Below are 6,000 nucleotides of genomic sequence, written 5' to 3' on the forward strand. Positions count from 1 at the left end.
AACACGAAAAATTTAAATCAATCATTTTAGATGCTACAGTGAATCTAGCCACCCTACCATTAAAAAATGTAAATTCTATTCAGCAAATATGCATTAAATAATTAGAAGTGACTGTAAAGATGTTTATATTGCAAAAGTTTTCTATTTCAAATAAATGCAATTATTTTGAACTTGAAAAGCCTGAAAATAATCAAGCAGCACAACTCTTTTCAACTTTGATAATAATCAGAAATGTTTGTTGATCAGTAAATCATCATATCTGAAGGATTTCTGAAGGGTCATGTGACACTGAAGACTGGAGGAATGATGCTGAATAAATACATTTGCATCATGGGAATAAATTACATTTTAAAATATATTCAAATAGAAAGCTGTTATTTTAAAAGATAAAAATAATTCACAATTTTGCTTATTTTTACTGTATTTTTTAACAAATAAAGGCAGCTTTCGTGAGAAGAAGAGAATTAAAAAAACGTTAATTATTCCAAACTTATGGCTGGTTTGCAATACAAAAAAATATTTTGATATGTGCTGAAATACATTTTTTACACTTTAAGTGAGTGTCAGATGAAATCAAAGGTAATCTATAAAATAATTTACACAAATATCTTATGCTGGCTGTTAAAAAACGCCTAATATCGGTTTACCGTAACAAACACAACTTCTACATTTTATGCGTGACGGTACCACAAAGGAACCTCAGATGTAGTTTTTTGCCAGACTGACCCTGATGGACTTTGACCTTTGAACCCTAACCTCAGATTTCACAGGCGCATGAAAGAGGAAGTGACTCGCAGGGGAAGGATTTCAATTATGATTGGCAGGATAGACGGCGCGCTAAACCCCCACCGTGTCTGCGGACATATCTGTGTGACTGAGACAGCTGCTTTTAACATTACCTGCTGACCACAAAACACACACTCTTTTATCTATCACATACACACGCAGTCCTAGACTCCCCCAGGATCCCGTACCCGAGTCAGGAGGTGAAACATCTCGCCGCAGAGAATCTCAGCCAATCAGAACGCCAGAAACACCAGCCAGTCTGACCTCACAGTTAGTAAGCCACCACAAACAGACGAGTGAGAATCGGTGTGTGTCGCAGCTCAGTGTGCTCTTTCTATTGTGTGTGTGCTGCAGAAAATGACTCACGTATGTGTCAAGCATCTCTTGAGTCTCATGAACACTGTGCTTTTTGTAGGAAATGTTGTATGAAAACCTGCATGAGAAAACTGACATATTTACATCCCTCAGTGTCCTAAAATATCCAATAACTCAAGTTATTACCCAATAGCCAAAGCAGATTTAGAAGAGGAAGCGAATACATGTGTATTGTTTGAGGGACTAGCTTACAGAAGCCTTTTTCTGCCGTGTGATAAAAATATAAAAAAGTTATTGGAAAAGTTTATCTCATTTCAATTCTGACTTTTAGTTCACAAAATTCTGAATTTATATCTCAAAATTCTGAACTTTTTCATTAATTTGGAAAGAGAAAAAGTCAAAACTGGGAGTTTAAATCTCACAATTCTGACTGTATTTCTTGCAACTTTAAGGGGAAAATAAATATTTTGAGAAGAAAAACCCAGAACTTTAAGCAATAAACAGAACAGCAAGAAAAAAAAGTCAGAATGTTAACATATGAACTCAGAATTGTGAGGGGGAAAAGTCAGAATTGGGAGATAAACTTTGCAATTATCTTTTTACATTAACAAGCTACCATTAATGTCAGTCAGTAAACTCTACTGGGAGATGTTGCCAATTGAAAAAAAACAATCAAATAAAAATAAATACTCATTATAATTATGTAAGATTATGATATCATATTATTAGAAGTCTATTGCATGAAAGTAAAAGTGTATTTCTTGTTAATAGTAAATTTAGCTCTGGTGCTTCCCACTTCCAGGCCTAAAAAAGTTATTTAGTAAGTGGAATTCTCTCAATGGTAGCAACCACATATACACAAATGTGTAAACTCACACACACACTAACACACACTATGTACACAGACGACTGAAAAAAGCCCCATCCTTGCATACAACAACCCTTCTCTTTCTCTCACTTGCTTCAGTAATAGGGGAGTGGAAAATTCCTTCCGTTCGGCACACAGTGATAGACATTGATGAGGAAGAACCTGACCCCCGCTCTGCAACACCTTCTCTCTGGATTTTTCTCTGGACATTTAGATGCAAAGTACAAGTTTGTGTTAAAATAGTATTTGTGGATATATAAGAAACAAGAACATATCTCTCACACAGATGCTCCTAAATAATTATACAGTATATATTCATGTCTGGTCGTGAGTTAGTGCAATGTAGGGCGCACCCTGGCGGACAGTGAAGGAAGCGCAAGGGATCCGGTTACAGGCCGCTCACAGGAGCGATGAGCGCCGGCAGAAAACACACGACCAGCGGTAGAGAGCGCAGAAGAGACCGCGGAAGATGCACTAAAGCAGAGGAACTGTACAAATAATTATGAAACGGATAGTTGATTGGTTTATTTAGCGTTTCAGCTTTGCAAAAATACCCGACTCACACAGCTATGACACGAAACACCTGTCCACCAGCTCCTGTGTGTATCACTGCGCACTTCAGGACTAGATCTTTGAGCGGAAGTATGGCACAACTTCATGATAAAACAACGTTTTATGGAAAACATATAGGATATTGTGTTTATAACTGAATAGCATCACCACACTACAATTTCTGTTTCATATTCAAGATTGCTGGAAGTTGTTCAAGTGCTTCATGTCCAAGACTGACTCTTGGCCTTTTCCACTAGTTTCGTTTTTCATTTATTCGTTCACTTAAACAGACTTTTTCTAGCTTTTCTGCACCAGATTCGTGCAATGCATTTGTTAAGATATCATAAAATATGTTGTATAACGGTAGTCAAAATGGTATAAATACCAGCAAATTTAAACTCTTCAGTACTAGCAGGGTTAATATGTATAACCTCTATAGAGTATTTTTTTTACTTGATTAAACATTTGCTGATTTCTTAGAAACCTTAGGTTCCATTAATCTCAAATCTACTCGCGAACGTTCTATTATAGAACGTCGGATAAAACTTTCCTGGAACATTACAACTGGGGACGTTCCTGGAAACCCCCATTGGATTCTCTGTTTACGTTTCATTGCATCTAGCTGTCCTGTCAGCTATTCTAAGACCTGAACACGTTCATTCATTCATTTGTAACGCGTCCACGGTTGTGGGTGTGAGGAACGGAAGTCTTGTTTGTTTAGCGTTACGGCGCGGTTTGCACTGTGATGCTCAGTGGCAAATACACAAGTACACACACACAAGCACAGTGAGCCTATTTGGAACCGAGGTGTCCAAAAAACCGTCCAAGAATTCCATGTTTCCACGAGCGCCTCAAATACTCAACAGTCAAGAACCTAGAGCGCGTTTCTAGTGCTAAAAACACAGGAACGAATGATGTCCTCTTGACACATTTCCCCGCACTCTGCCGCTACACCGATTCTGAATCAACAGTGCAACCAGTTTAGTCCGATTCAACGATTCACAGGCTATGAGTCGGTTCATTTAAGTGAATCAAAACACTTGGATCTATTAAAGCGGTCACTGAATTAAATACATAACTGTTGGACTCGTAATGAACCAAACCCGGACCGCTTGTTAAAAGGCTACAGACAACACAAACAAAAACGTTATACATTTTGTTGAACTTGCTGATGTTTTTAAATGAATTTAATGTTATCAGGTAGGTTATGTCAGTATATAGTAAAAAAAAAATACGTTTGCAACACTAAAATGAAAAATAACATATAATATAACAGTAATTCAATCTATTTCTCAGATGCATTAAAAATGAAATGGAATCATAAAGGAACCTGAATCGTTCATAAGAGTTGGGACAATTGCCATCCCTATTTCCTAAAAAAAGAAAGAAAGAAAGAAAGAAAGAAAGAAAAAAGAAAAAAAGAAAGAAACAGCGACAACACGTCTTTTGTAAAAGGCTCCACACTAAAGTTAGAAATGAACCCAAAGACCCGATCCACAGACAGTCATGACCATATGCTCTATGCCTGGGCGCAAAAGCTTTATGTTAAACTGACCTTGGGGTTCTTGCACCTCTCCAGAAACCTACACCGCCTGCGCATAACGATGGTAAAGAGCTGGCTCTTGCACGTCTCTGCTGGTACACCTGGACTCTTTCAGTTAAAGATCTGTTTCTGTTCAGTTCTGAACTCTGGCCAAGCTACACAGGTAGAGCGGCGCGCACGAACAAGCGCCCATTCACCCGGCACCAACACACACAAACCAGCGCGCCCTGCGCAAACAGCCAAGCCACCAAGCGCTCTTTGTCCCCGGTGTTACCGGCGAACGGAGGTGGCCGACCTGCGTGACCCTTGTGTTCCTGATATGCGGTAAAACTGAAACTTACTTTGCCACCAGACGAGAGGTTCTGCGGACTCTCCTTCGGGTCGCTAAATTCATTTGTATTCATTTGTCCCGGCAGTCAAAATCCTGATCCGTTAATCTGCGTGACCGCGTCGCTGCCCGAGAGCGCGAGCTGTCGTCTCATGCATCGGATAAACCGTGGTGCGGAATGAGCGCGATCTCCCACCGGTCTGCTGCGCGACACCACCATAAATCCCTCCCGTGGAGCGACGGGAATAATCCGCGGGCGATTCTGTCCGGTCCTGCCCGGGTGCTGTAGGCATTTATGCCGGGTTGGCAACGGTTACAGCAGCTACTGGATGTTTGGTGCTTGGGGGGTTTGAGGAGTCAGGAGTGGAAGTTTCATCCTTTTTCCTTTTTTAAATAGCAGTTTGGAGAGCAGCTGTGGCGAGCGCCGGGTGTCGGGTTTCACGGGCGCCGTACATAACGCCCCTTGTGGGACGGCACACCGGGACACTTCAGCTCCTGCCAAGGTTAGGCTACCAATGGGCTTTTCACACTTCAAGATGTTAACCCTAGGTCAATTTTAAGACAGAATTAACTCTGGACCGTCTTGTTCCAGGTTGCAAAATGTTCATGTTCTGTATTTCAGAATTGCTTTATTGGTTCAGGCAAAGCAGTAGCAAGCACAAACTTTTTTTTTTCATGCACTGGTTTTTCATGAAGGTTTTTTTTCTCTCATACTAATGGAAAGTCTGAAATGCACCTTAAATTGTTGTATTACACTTTATCAATTTGCATCTGTCAATCAATTTCAATACATATTTTTTTTAATTCAGGTGCTTATTCTGGATTTCCGCCTTAATTTGACAAAAACTCTATACACATACAGTGAAAGAAAGTCAAATGCCTAAAGTATATTCCTAATGTAATCAGTCAACTGGAAGGATGTTGATGTCATGTTTTTATTCCCTATTGCCTTAAAGATGATTAATAGTGTCCTTAAATCCATATTATTTATTTCACTAAACTGACACTGAGCTGGATAATGATATTTTCTTCTGTAGAGCTGCAATTAAAAAAACACTTGAAAAATCATTCCATAATCAATTAATTTTGTGACACAGCGGAAATATTCAGTTTTTGCATCTATGAATTGACTTTGAAAATATACTAAAACAAATGTGACAACTAGCCTCCGTCTCCATCTCCGTCTCCGTCTCCATCTCTTATCCAAGATAAAAAAGAAAACAAGAACTGGACAAATACACCATGTGAACGACGCAACTTCTACATCTGTATGAACAGGAAATCAAAACTGAACCTATTTACTTTTTTGATGCAAGTTCCTGATTTATCATTATTCTAAAGAGAAACACTGTTTGTCACTGACACAGCTTTTTAATCCTCCCCTCCAAACACCGGAATCAGAGACACTTTTCACCATCCACTCAATTGTTGATAGATAAAATCAAGTCCTGTCCCTTCTTTTTCTATCACATATTGTGTTTCACTCTGAAAAACATCATATTATTAAAGTAAAACAGGTTGCAGGCATCCTTTTAAGATATAGACTAGTTTTCTCAGAAGCTAAATGGCATGCGACTATAAGTCTCATGAATATTTAATGAGGCAATC

At 39.1% G+C, this 6,000-nt stretch overlaps 1 pseudogene; it reads right to left on the bottom strand.

Moving 5' to 3' along the window:
* The window catches only part of LOC113038976 (collagen alpha-1(XXVII) chain A-like), a 51,389-nt pseudogene extending 46,507 nt beyond the window's left edge, over positions 1-4,882 (bottom strand).
* Positions 4,883-6,000: the final 1,118 nt, after the last annotated feature.

This window comes from Carassius auratus, chromosome 21, assembly GCF_003368295.1.
Source record: "Carassius auratus strain Wakin chromosome 21, ASM336829v1, whole genome shotgun sequence".
In the NCBI taxonomy this organism is placed as follows: Eukaryota; Metazoa; Chordata; class Actinopteri; order Cypriniformes; family Cyprinidae; genus Carassius; species Carassius auratus.